The 14064-nt window shown below is 46.0% G+C and overlaps 1 protein-coding gene across 7 annotated transcripts in view; it reads right to left on the reverse strand.

The window, feature by feature from the left end:
• The window catches only part of LOC115468855 (CUGBP Elav-like family member 1), a 105023-nt gene that overhangs the window by 85543 nt on the left and 5416 nt on the right, over window positions 1-14064 (reverse strand). For 3 of the 7 annotated variants that reach the window (XM_030200934.1, XM_030200938.1, XM_030200939.1), the window contains exon 2: window positions 2750-2783. The exons of 1 other annotated variant lie outside the window; for it this stretch is intronic. The gene's annotated coding sequence lies outside the window, so the exon portion shown is untranslated. Of the gene's footprint in view, window positions 1-2749; window positions 2789-14064 lie in introns of all 7 variants that reach the window. 3 more of the 7 variants (XM_030200936.1, XM_030200933.1, XM_030200937.1) reach the window with 1 other exon arrangement.

Raw genomic sequence — 14064 nt, forward strand, 5'->3', positions numbered from 1 at the left:
GGTAGAGACACAAATGATGATGGAATTCAAAAAGGCGTGGGATGAACACAGAGGATCTCTAATTAGAAAATGGAAGTTATATAAAACCTAACCTTTAAATGGCTGCATGTGTGTGGATGTGTGAAGTAATGCTTGGATGGCGACTGGCTGTGATTAACTAGGACCAATACCGGGCAGACTTGTATGGTCTGTGTCTAATATATGTAGTAGTATATGGAAGTCTGGTTTAGGATGGGCTGGAAAGGGCTTAGACAGCAACTTCAGTGGCTGGAACATAAGGACAGTTCTGGACAGATTTTTATGATCTTTGTTCCACAAATGAGAAAATGAATAGACTGGAGTGGGCTTCAACGAGAACTCCAGCAGTTGGAACACAAGGATAGGGCCAGATAGACTTCTATGGTCTATGTTCCAGAAACACAAAAGAAAGACCATAATCAAGTATGTAATATCACACTCGTTGATTTAATCATGAAGTGATAATGAGTGTGACTATTGGGCAGACTGGATGAACCATTCAGGTCTTTATTTGCTGTCACTTACTATGTTACAATTAATCCTCTTTGCTCCCGGGCTGATGAGTAGACCTCAGCTCTGACACAGGCATGAGCATCAGATGTCACCTGACCTACTGGCGCATGCACGTGGTGACCTCTCAGCACACAGTGCCAGTAAATCAGAGACAAATCTTACATGTGCACACCAGAGTGTTCCAAGTTTCAGCTTCCATTCCTTCCTTGCCTACAGTGCTGTGGCTCAAATCCAGAGAGAGACTGAGGGAGCTGACTGGAATTTTCTTTTATGTACCATTAAATTCTTACAGTGATGGGTGGGGATGGGTAAGATTCCAGTGGGGACGGGTAAGATTCCAGCAGGGACGGGCGGGGATGAGTAAGATTTCTGTCCCCGTGCAACTCTCTAATTCAGGTACTCTGGATATTTCTCTGTCCCAGGAGGGCTCACAATCTAAGTTTGTACCTGAGGCAATAGAGGGTTAAGTGACTTGCCCAAGATCACAAGAAGCAGCAGTGGGATTTGAACCGGCCACCTCTGGATTGCAAGACCGGTGCTCTAACCATTAGGCCACTCCTCTACTCCAACAGAACTCCACGTATGGATAATGAGTCTTGGTATATAATCAACCGTTATTAGGGCCAACTTAATGACATTACTCTCTAGGCGGGAGATCCAAGATTCCGCCCCCAAACTTCGCCATAAAAACATGTGAGCTGCTCCATGAAAGCGGCTCACGCCAGCATCCCCGGAACTTCTGCCCCCAACCCAAACGCACGGGACACTGTAAAGCCTACAGTTCAAATGCTTCTATCAGACAACACATGAACATAACAGCCAAGAAGAAAAGCAGCTGTAACAGATGAGGTTCCAAAAATATTTGAAATAGTTTGTCCTGCTTTTGGGGGTCACAGAAAAGGGAGCTGTATAACAGGGAGTAGGGAAGGAGAGGCTATGTTCAGGAACTGTGCAGTAGAGGGGTGGGGTGGATGTGCAAAGGGTACTGAAAAAAAGAAAAATTATTGATGCTGTATCCTCGGTCTCAAGAGCACAAATACAGAATTCTGCAATGTATAGACATGAATGACTCCTCCAGGAGTAACCTCCCTAAAAAAATAACCTTTCATAGCTGTAAATTCCCTGATGACCACAAAATTAATATATTTCTAATTTCTTCAGAATACTAAGTTAGCCCAATAAAAAAAATATGAAGAAACAGTGTGTTTTAAACTTGTAAAATGAATTGGATATTTTCCTGCATTGATTATGTTCTGAAGTGTATTTCTCCTATGTGGTCAGCAGGTGGTGTTTCTTTGCTGTAAAGCTGTTACAGAAAACCAAGTGAATTTTCTTTAGTTTGACACTAGCAGGAAGCAAACAGCAGTATACGTTCAAATCTTTTTGACTGGGCTCCGATTGGCTTGGAGTTTGAAAAATTATCCAGTAGTGCTGGCTGTTGCTTCAGTCTTAGCCCGGGAGGATTTAGACAGATATCTTTGCTGACCCTTCCCAGGTACTGTTTAGACAGTATACAGATGTTTAGTTAGTGTTATAATTGATCCATATTTCAGTTAGTTGTTATTGTTTCCTATTTGTACTATTCTGTTCCACTGCTCAATATTTTTTTTAAGAGAATAAACATAATTGTTTTTTCGCCCTCTTTGTCTGGACTGATAAAGAATCCTGGTGGTTTGCGTGCTGAGCCTGTGAGTGCTTTCTGGGAACTGTGGGACCACTGGGAGTGTGGCCCCAGTACCTAGAAATCACTGGGAATAAATTTAAGAACGGGAGACTTGCCCAGAGGTGGTCGTGACACAATCGGTGGGTGCTATTGTAGAGCAGAAGCGGGCAGGTGTACGCGGACCTGAGCTGTGCTGGGGATAGACCCTCTAAGTGGCCACGGGGTAACCCCAGGCAAGTGGCTAGGCATTTCATGACAAACGCTGATTTTTTTTTTTAGCGAATTTTGTTTTATTCAGTTTCTATTATCTTTAAAGTAGACTAACATAGCAACCACATTATCTTACTTAAAATAACTGTCAGCAGTGCGAGACGTTTCAATAACCTCTATTCTGCTGGTTATGTGCTAAATTTGAATAAAATAATCTATAGGCTATGGTCACAAGTATACACTAGCCATATTTAAGTACATTCTGACCTAAGATATCTCTCCTGATGCCTACAGATCATAGTAAGAGTAGGCAGGTACAGTGAGACATTGATTTTCATTTCTTACCTGTCAGCAACTCTATGTCTCTCCCAGTTCCAGTCTTCCCTTTAAAAGACAAAATAGTCAGTAAGCGTAACTCTCATAAGTTTTACCCAAACCTTTCCCCATCCTCTCTTCAAGATCTCTATCCCTTTCAGAACTGTTCCATCTCAAGCTCAATAAACCCCCCTCACCACATTTACTCAGCAATCCTTCCCCAGAAGCCTTCAGTCCTCTTTTACAACTCCCTTTTGTTAACTGTCTTCTCCCAAAAAACCCTCCTTAGAACCCTTCTCTGCTTCCTCCAAACATACCCATCTGACAACCACTTCAAACAATTTCAGTAGTTTGGTTGAAGGAACAATAACTGAATTCCTCTGTCACTGAATTACACACACAATGAGTTAGAGAAAGACAGACAAATGATACTGAATGTTTCCTACCCTAAATGCAGAGACCAAAACAAATCCACAGATAAGCACCTTGCAAGATTTCAATAAATCTTAATAATCCATCCAATTAACACCTTGCAAACAATCTGGCTCATCCAAATAAGTACTGAAGTCAATACATCTCATTTTACAATGCAACACAAAAAGCCCTTTTAAAATGGAACTTTGTTCTAATCAACAAGGGCTCATGCTTTTCTTTTAAGTTATAGTTTTGCATTCAGGCCTCCAGGGTAAATGGGGATGAAAGAATAGGGCCTCTATTTCTAAGAAGCTAAAACTGAGAAACAGAACAAGATTTTTTTAAATTTGAAAGTGCTCAATTTTTACAGGTCCCCTTAATTTCTCCTAGCAAGACATTTAACAACTATTTGGTGAAGACCCTAGAGATTGCTTCTCCATCTTAAGGTCTTTTTATCTTACATTCAAGCGAGTGAAAAAAAGATTCATCATCTGGTGCAAAATTAGAGCAGGGGTGGGCAATCTCACCAAACTAACTCCAACTCCTCAGTTTTTCTACTACCTGATTCTGACTCCAACTCTTTCTATGTATAGTAAATCTAAGAGAAATTTAATTAGGAGTAAGACCATAAAATATGTTATCAAATAAAAATATTTAATACCCTGTTGCAAGTTTTTATTTTGAAACTACAGTCAATACATTTTTACAGACTCCACAGCTCTGATAAGAACTATATTATGCGGCTTTTGTTTCAGTTGAGAAATTGTGTGTCAAGAAGTTTAGATTTTTCCAGACATTTCTAAAATAAACACATCAGAAAAATAAAACCTTATATCAATAAATCAGGAGACCTTGGATGACACCTGGCCCTTCCTAGAACCATGGAAAAGAATGAAGAAATGATCCAGGAGATGAAACAGTACAGATGGACACCCGAACAGACTATTGTGGGTAACAGGCAAAAATATCCAGACGTTTTGACTGTTACTCACAGTATTAGAAAAGGTTTAAGCACCACTGTTTAAGCTGTGTGTTTCACTGAATCCCTAAGTGAACAGAAGTTGACACAGCTTCTACATGGTACAAAGTTTACTCCTGGGGGAAATTGAGGAAAACTTTTAAATCTGCAAAATTCTAAACAGTTTTAGTTGTTTTGCACAGAATTTCACAATGTCCTCCTATTTCCCTCTTTAAGCTCTATCCTTCCCAATGGCACATTCACATTTCTCTGCCCCCCCCCCCCCCCCCAGACACTGTGCGGCAGGAGGAGGAAGTGAACCACTGCACATTGGACCACTTCCCCTTCCTCCTCCTGCCGGCTTAGACTCGACTGTTTTTGTGAACCACAGGACCCCCGCAGTTCACATAAACAATCTGGTCCAAGCCAACAGGAAGAGGAAGTGACCCGATATGGAGCAGCTGACTTCCTCCTCCTCCTCCTGCCGTGTGAGCTCTGAGGGGGAGGGGAGGAGAGAGACCCAATGTCAGCATTAAGCAAAATTCTACATAGTAATTACAGAATTCTACACAAATTCTGTGCTGTGCATTGGCGCAGAATTTCCAGGGAGTAAACGTTAAACACATCTTGAAGCAATATTTAATGCATAATTTTTATTTGCAATTTTTACAGATTCAAAATAAAATACGGCATTTAGAAAACTTTGGATACCTTTTAAACACCTCCACTGGCAGAAATAAGCTTCCAGTTGTTACCTGTTACTAGCTACGAGTTTCTGTTCTTGGGTTTGGAAATTTTCTCCACTCTTCCTTGCAAACCACTTCTAATTCTGAACTATTCTTAGGTCTTCTTGCAAGCACTGCATGTTTGAAATCTCACTACAGATTTTGAATATTCAAGTCTGGGGATTGGGAAGACCATTCCAAAACCTACCTGACCAATTTACTTCAATTCTTTGAAGGAGTAAACAAACATGTGGACAAAGGGGAGCTGGTTGATATTGTGTATCTGGATTTTCAGAAGGTGTTTGACAAGGTACCTCATGAAAGGCTACAGAGGAAATTGGAGGGTCATGGGATAGGAGGAAATGTCCTATTGTGGATTAAAAACTGGTTGAAGGATAGGAAATAGAGAGTGGGGTTAAATGGGCAGTATTCACAATGGAGAAGGGTAGTTAGTGGGGTTCCTCAGGGGTCTGTGCTAGAACTGCTGCTTTTTAATATATTTATAAATTATTAAAGATGGGAGTAACTAGCGAGATAATTAAATTTGCTGATGACACAAAGTTATTCAAAGTCGTTAATTCACAACAGGATTGTGAAAATTACAGAAGGACCTTACGAGACTGGGCGGCTAAGGAGAAATTAGACCTTACCTGCTAATTTGCTTTCCTTTAATCCCTCCGGACCGGCCCAGGATTGGACTGATGGGTTGTGCTCGCCTTCCAGCAGGTTGGAGACTGAGAAAAAAACTCTGACTCTAGCGAGCCAATAAGAGCCCTGGTCATGTGACCCTAGCCTCAGTATTTGAATAACAAAGCAGAAAGAAGAAGAAAAATACAGTCTATGTCCCAAGGAATTCAAGCAACTAGGGAGCACCAATAGATATGTGCTCAAAGGCTCACCGACAACTCTCACCAGAGCAGCGGTATGGCTTAACTGTAACGGCTCACCGAGTAACGGTGTGGCCTCAATAGAATATCGGTTTCTTTTTCTTTTTTTAACTAGCAAAAAACAGCTCTGCAAACAGTAGAACACATCTTTGCAAACCATTGAACTTACAAACATAGACAAAAAGATAGACCACGGGAGGGGCCTGGGCCGGTCCGAAGGGATTAAAGGAAAGCAAATTAGCAGGTAAGGTCTAATTTCTCCTTCCTTAGCATCCCTCCAGCCCGGCCCAGGATTGGACTGATGGGACGTAACAAAGCAGTAGTCCTACGGGAGGGACCCCAGCAAACCCGCTGAAAGGACACGTGACGCAAAGATCGTCTCCTGCCGACACTGAACATCTAGACTGTAATGTTTAGAAAACGAATGGAGAGAAGACCAGGTCACTGCCTTACAAATCTCCGCCGGCGGAACTAAGGAACACTCGGCCCAGGACGCCGCTTGCCCTCTAGTTGAATGAGCTTTAACAGAGTCCAGGACTGCTTTATCTGCCAACAGGTAGGCCGATGCAATCATCTCTTTGATCCACCTAGACAACGTGGGCTTCGAGGCCGACAACCCCTTACGAGAACCGGGCAATAAAAGACGGTCCGTGCAACGAAAATCCTCAGTAAGTGAGAGATATCGTTTAAGCACTCTCTTAACATCCAGAGTATGCAACTGTCTCTGCTCCTGAGTCCCTGAGGCCGAGCCCAGAACAGGAAGAAAAACTGACTGGGACAGATGAAATCGAGACAACACCTTAGGCAAAAAGGAAGGGACTGGACAAAGAACCACTCGCTGTTTTGAAAATTCCAGAAACGGGGATCTACACGAAAAAGCCTGCAACTCCGAGACTCTCCTGGCAGACGCAATAGCCACCAAAAACACTGTCTTAAGCGTCAAATCCTCCAAAGAACATGCCTGCAAAGGTTCAAATGGGGGTTTTGTCAGAGTCGAAAGAACCAGATTAAGATCCCAGGGTGGAAAGACTGATCTTACCGGAGGACGAAGAAGGCTGACTCCCTTCAAAAACCGGGCCACATCGGGAAGACTGGCCAATGATTTACCCCGAAACCGACCTCTGAAACAGGAGAGAGCTGCCGCTTGCAACTTAAGAGAAGAAAGAGACAGCCCTTTATCAAAACCTCGCTGTAGAAAATCTAACATTTGAGCCACTGACGCCCGAAAAGGAAGAATGCCAGCCTCTGCACACCAAGCCTCAAAAATTCTCCAAGTGCGAATATAGTTGAGAGAAGTGGAGCGCTGACGAGACCAAAGCATGGTGGAAATTACTGGCGCTGAAAAACCCCGCTTAAACGGGCTCGTTCAAGAGCCAAGCCGTAAGACAAAATCGAGCCAGGTCTGGATGTGGAACTGGCCCTTGTACCAGCAAAGTCTTGTGAACTGGAAGCCGAAGAGGAGACTCGACCGACAGACGTTGCAGATCCGCGTACCAAGGGCGTCGAGGCCAGTCCAGTGCCACCAAAATTACCGGTCCTCCATGTTCCTCGATCTTCTGTAGGAGACGATCTATTAGCGGCCACGGAGGAAACGCGTAAAGAAGGTCGGAGGGCCACTGCTGCAAGAGAGCGTCTACCCCTGCCGCTCTTGCATCTCTTAGGCAACTGAAGAATTGAGGGACCTTTGCGTTGAGACTGGTGGCGAAAAGATCTAGAACTGGAGTGCCCCAGCGCTCCACTATCAACTGAAACGTCTGAGCGCTGAGAGCCCATTCTCCCAGATTGAGAGTGTGGCGACTGAGGAAGTCGGCTTGAACGTTCTCCACTGCTGCTACATGCGATGCTGAAATGGCCGCGAGGTGAACCTCCGCCCAGGCAAGAAGACTCTCCGCCTCCCGACACAAGAGACGGCATCTCGTTCCTCCCTGGCGGTTGATATAGGCCACTGCCGAGGCATTGTCCAAAAGCACTCTCACCGCTTTGCCTACCAGGAGAGAACTGAAGTGCTGCAGAGCTAACCGGATCGCCCTGTCTCCAACAAGTTGATTGATTGAACTGCTTCCAGTGGAGACCAGAGACCCTGGGCCCCCTTGCCCAGGCAATGAGCTCCCCAGCCTCGCAGACTGGCATCTATCATTAACGGTATCCACCGAGGAGATTCCAAAGGCATTCCTACAGTGAGATTCTGCATCCGTAGCCACTAAAACAGAAAGCTGCATTCCCGGTTGCGGAGAGGCAGTCGCATCAGCAGTGAATCCCTCTGAGAGGACCACCGGGATAGAAGGGACCACTGAAGAGGCCTCATATGAAGCCTGGCCCAGGGTACTACCTCTATCGTGGCTGCCATGGAACCAAGGACCTGAAGATAATCCCGAGCACACGGACGTTGCTGCTGAAGTAAATCCCGTATCTGAGACTGGAGCTTTACAATCCTGGCCTGCGGCAGAAAGACTCGGCCCCGTGCCATGTTGAACGTGACGCCTAAATACTCTAGAGACTGAGAGGGAACTAACCGACTCTTGGCTACATTTACTACCCAACCTAGACACTGCAAGAACTGCATCACTTGGTGTGTGACGCGACAACTCTCCTGAAAAGACTTCGCTCTGATTAACCAGTCGTCTAGGTATGGATGAACAAGAATTCCTTCTTTTCTGAGGGCTGCGGCCACTACAACCATAACTTTGGTAAAAGTGCGTGGAGCCGTCGCAAGACCAAAGGGCAGAGCGCGAAACTGGTAATGCCGTCCTAGAATTGCAAAACGCAAGAACGTGTGGTGAGCCGGACGAATAGAAATATGCAAATAGGCCTCTGTGAGATCTAAGGCTGTCAAAAACTCTCCCTGGCGCACTGCTACAATGACTGATCGAAGGGTCTCCATACGAAAGGTTGTAACTCTGAGAGCTCGGTTGACAGCTTTGAGGTCTAAAATAGGAAAAAAGGAGTCTTCCTTCTTGGGAACTACAAAATAAATGGAATACCGGCCCTGCCTGTACTCTGAAGGAGGGACTGGAGAGATAGCCTGAAGATCTAAGAGCCTCTGTAGAGTGTCCCGAACCGCCCTCACCCTGAGAGGAGAGCGACAGGGAGACTCCAGAAAAGCGTCTGAAATAGGCCTTGCGAATTCTAAGGCATAACCGTCTCGAATAACTTCCAAAACCCACTGATCTGAAGTGATGTGGGCCCACCTCTGATAGAACTGAGAAAGACAAGATCAGACAGGGACCAGAGGAGAGGCCCTCGCACCTTCATTGGGTAGGACGGATCTGGGATCGAAAACCTGGATTGGAGAAACCCGCTCCTCTGCGAGAACCCCGAAAGGACTGAGCCCTATTGAGGAAACGAGACCTCTGAGGATGAAACCCCGACCAGTCTGAAACCTACGGAAACCTCTCACTGAACCTCTACCAAACAAAGAACCACGACTGGACAGACGAGGCCTATCCTGCGGTAGACGAGGAACTTTAGCATCTCCCAAGGAATTAACCAGCTTATCCAATTCTTCTCCAAACAAGAACGAACCTTTAAAAGGAAACTTATTCAACTTGGACTTGGAGGCCGCGTCCGCCAACCAACCCTTCAACCACAGAGATCGACGAGCAGCGACCCCTAAAGCCAAAGACTTAGAAGATGCTCGGAGCAAATCATACAGGGCATCAGCCAGAAAAGCCGCCCCCGACTCAATCCTGGCCACCTCTAAATCGATAGCTTGAAGATCAGCTTGAAGATCATTCGAAGTCCTGTCCAGGACTCTCTCTGCCCATCTAAAATAGGCTCTAGCCACTAAGGAACCACAAATGGCAGCCTGCACCGCCAAGGAAGAAACATCAAAACTGTTCCTGAGCAGAGAATCTAGTCTTCTGTCCTGAACATCCCGCAGAGCCGTTACCCCATCCATAGGGACCGTATTATGCTTAGTAACCGCCGACACCACTGCATCCACAATCGGCACCTTAAGCAGAGCCTTATCCGCTTCCGGAATCTGATAGAGACGAGCCATAGATCTAGTCGGACGAAAAGCCACATCTGGAACCTTCCACTGTGCTTTAATAACATCCCAAATGTCCTGATGCATGGGAAAAGTTTTGGCTGCGGATCTAGACCCCTTAATTAAGAAATCTACCTTACGGGTTTGAGAAACTGGCGGAAGATCTTCAAAGTTCAACGTAGAGGAGACCATAGCAATGAGCTCCTGCAAGTCATCTTTGTGAAAAATTCTAGCCATGGAAGGGTCATCCCCCTGGGCAAAAGATGCCGCCTCAGGATCCGCAGAAGAGAGATCAGGATCATTCCAGACATTTTCTTCTAGATCTTCCTCATCTTCCAAATAGGGCATTTCCTGATCGCCCCACAAATCACCATGCAAACCATCTTCCCTAAACCTTTTAGGAGGAGGAGGAGCCTGCCTGATATAATCTCCTGCCCCAGCTCCTGCATCAGCTTTGTGCATCAAAAAGGCCTGGTACATCTGGAGCACAAACTCAGGAGGAAAACCCCCTGCCTGAGTGGGCCCAGCTTGTACCAGAGCTGCTGACTGAAGAATATCTACATTTAGAACATCTTGAACTGTAGGGGGAGCAGGCGACGGCGACAACAGAGCGGTAGGTACAATGGCCACCTTTTGCGCCAAATTCGCGGAGGTGGTCTCCAGGGCCGTGCCTGACTGCTCAGTAACTGCTGGAGACGACCGCAACGGCAAAGACAGAGCAACCGAAGACTGAGTCGCTGCAGGGAACGGAAGAGCCGGATCCGACGCTGCAACTAACGCCGTACAGAATATACATGCGCCGGAGGAGGAAACCCCCCCGACGCTGACATATGGCGCATCGTTTTAACTTTTCCGCCATTGCGGGAACGCGCGTGCACGCACCAAAACGAATGTTTCGCGCCCAACCAAAACTGTGTGTTTGAACACAGAAGGCCATGTTCCGTCGACCCTAAATGTCCCCTTAAATTCAGAAAGCCCTGAAGATTTACAACGTTTTCCTCTCCGTTTCCTTCCTAGTTTTTTTTTTTTTTAATCACCAAGCTGCTTCAAATCAACACACACAGTCAACACTAAAGAGAGCTGCCTGCTCGTTAGCTTAAAGGGGAAGCAGAGCTTTTATTCCCTTTTCTCTCTCTTTTTTTTTTTTTTTTTTAACTGGCTGCCTCTCCCAAAGGCAGTACCCCTTTGCTAGTCAAAAAGGGTAGCCCTTCCCTGTAAATTGAAAATTCTTAGAGGGAGATGGGGAGGAATAGGGGGAGGGACCCGGGGCACCCGAGTATAACACCCCTGAGGCTGACAATAAAGAAAGCTAAATACTAAGAAGCCTCAAAAGAATTCCTGTGGCACAGCGTAAAGAAGAAAAATAGACCTAAAAAACAAAAATAGCAGAGACTAATAAAGAGAGACTAATGGGCTCACTTCCTACCTGCTGGGAGACTGAGAAAATACTGAGGCTAGGGTCACATGACCAGGGCTCTTATTGGCTCGCTAGAGTCAGAGTTTTTTTCTCAGTCTCCAACCTGCTGGAAGGCGAGCACAATCCATCAGTCCAATCCTGGGCCGGTCCGGAGGGATGCTAAGGAAATGGCAGATGACGTTTAATGTGAGCAAGTGCAAGGTGATGCATGTGGGGAAAAAAGAACCCGAATTATAGCTACGTCATGCAAGGTTCCACGTTAGGAGTTACGGACCAAGAAAGGGATCTGGGTGTCGTCATCAATAATACACTGAAACCTTCTGCTCAGTGTGCTGCTGCGGCTAGGAAAGCGAATAGAATGTTGGGTATTATTAGGAAAGGTATGGAAAACAGGTGTAAGGATGTTATAATGCTGTTGTATCGCTCCATGGTGCGACCGCACCTTGAGTATTGTGTTCAATTCTGGTCGCGCATCTCAAGAAAGATATAGTAGAATTGGAAAAGGTGCAGCGAAGGGCGACTAAAATGATAGCGGGGATGGGACAACTTCCCTATGAAGAAAGACTAAGGAGGCTAGGGCTTTTCAGCTTGGAGAAGAGACGGCTGAGGGGAGACATGATAGAGCTATGTAAAATAATGAGTGGAGTGGAACAGGTGGATGTGAAGCGTCTGTTCACGCTTTCCAAAAATACTAGGATTAGGGGGCATACGATGAAACTACAGTGTAATAAATTTAAAACAAATCGGAGAAAATGTTTCTTCACCCAACGCATAATTAAACTCTGGAATTTGTTGCCGGAGAACGTGGTGAAGGCGGTTAGCTTGGCAGAGTTTAAAAAGGGGTTAGACGGTTTCCTAAAGGACAAGTCCATAAACCGCTACTAAATGGACTTGGGAAAAATCCACAATTCCAGGAATAACATGTATAGAATGTTTGTATGCTTGGGAAGCTTGCCAGGTGCCCTTGGCCTGGATTGGCCAATGTCGTGGACAGGATGCTGGGCTCGATGGACCCTTGGTCTTTTCCCAGTGTGGCATTACTTATGTACTTTGCTTCCTATAGTACTTTGTTAATACTGAGATACATTTTGGATTATTTTCTTTGTGAAATGTTCACCTCTATTTTTTAGCTTGTTTCTTCCTTGACTGTAGGTCATTAGTTGTCTGGTAGGTTGATGTTTGTTTAGTTGAATATTTCCTATGCTATTGGCTGCCACAGAGCTTCAAAGCATATTCCATAGCATCCTGCAGATCAATACAGAAACTTGTGGGTTATGCCCATCTACCAACAGGTGGGGATAGAGAGTACACAGAGCTCTAACATATAGGATAGTGTGCAGCAGCCTTGCCTTCAGTATTCTATCTAGCAGGTGAATGGTATATATCTCCACTGCCCGCAGGCAAACTGAAGTCCTTGCAGATTCCTAGGGTGGATGATTTGATCATAGCCATCACCAAAAAGACTACCTTCCCTGTGGAGGGTGGCATGGCCCTCAAGGATGCGCAGAATAGGAAGCTGAAGTCCTCCCTGAAGATGTCTTTTGAAGTGATGGCATTGTGCATACAGACCACGATTTGCCATTCTTACATTGCTCGGGCTTGCCTCTCATGGGTCCAGAAGGCCTCCTCAGTAGAGGCTCTGAATAAGTCCCTGACAGCTTTGGAGGTGGGGTTACGTTTTTGGTTGACCTGCTTTATGATTTGCAGCAGGCCTCTGCAAAGGAGGTCTCCTTGGCGGTTTTGGCACATCACTGGCTTTAAGAGGCAGTTGCTCTTTGTGAAGGACCTGGTAAAGCTGGATAAGGCCATGGGAGAATCCTGTCCTTTACTTCCTGAGCTGTGCCAGAAAGGCTCCCAGCAGGCTCTTGCTGCTAAAGGCTGTTGAAGGAGCAGGGGAAGAGTTCTGTTCTGACAAGCGTCAGTCTGGACTGGCTCTAGACCTGGGCCGGTACTTGAAGCCAGGGTCCTTTTGTGGCCCTCCATCTCAGCTGGAAGCTCCAGATCTTACCAATGAAGGTGCACCAGGCCCCCATCTGTGGCACAGATAGGGGGAAGACTGTTTTCTGTTAGAAGTGTGATTGCATCACCTTGGACTAGTGAGTCCTAGAGGTGGTCAAGCAGAGTTATACCCTGGAGTTGGAATGTCCCAAGGCAGACGCCTTCATGGTTGCTCCCTGTGGCTTACCGGCAAAATGGCAGGCAGTTGCACTTAAGCTTCACTACTTCCTAGATGTGGGGGTGGTGGAGCCAGCTCTTCCTTCTGAGCGGGGACTGAGGCATTACTCTCTATTTTGAGATTCCAAAGGAGATTCCTTTCAGCCCATTCTAGATTTCAAAGGAGTCAATAGGTGCCTCAGGGTCAGTGATCGCCTCAGTTCGCCTGGATGAGTTCTTGACCTCTCTGGACGTTTTAAAGGCCATATTCCAATCAGGGAGGACCATAATATCCATGCTCTTGTATACTGGGGCACCACCTACAGTTTTAAGCCTTCCCTTTGCTTTGTCAACTGGCCCCCTGAACTTTCTCCAGAGTGATGGTAAAGGTGGCAGTTCACTTACACCCCTAGAGCATTCAGGTTCATCTCTACCTGAACAATTGGTTGATCCAGGCTGACTTGGTGGAAGATTCTGTGGGGATCACTTTGCAGGTCATCCAGCTCTAGGAGCATCTACATTGGGTAGTGAACTGGCGAAGAGTCCACTCCCTCCCAGACTTTGTAATACCTGAGGGTTTGTTTTGATACGATATTGGGAGCAGCCTTTCTCACAGAGTGCATGGAGAAGCTACAGGTCCAGAAGTACATCCCATGGAGCCTTGAAGCTCCCTGGGCCTAGGACGATCTCTAGCTGTTTGGTTCTATGCCAACAACCCTGGAAGTGGTGCCCTGGGCTCTGTCTCAAATGTGTCCCTTTCAGGTGACACATCTCACTGGGCTCCAGTCTGCAAAGATTTCAA

This window comes from Microcaecilia unicolor, chromosome 4 (assembly GCF_901765095.1).
Source record: "Microcaecilia unicolor chromosome 4, aMicUni1.1, whole genome shotgun sequence".
Classification (NCBI taxonomy): domain Eukaryota; kingdom Metazoa; phylum Chordata; class Amphibia; order Gymnophiona; family Siphonopidae; genus Microcaecilia; species Microcaecilia unicolor.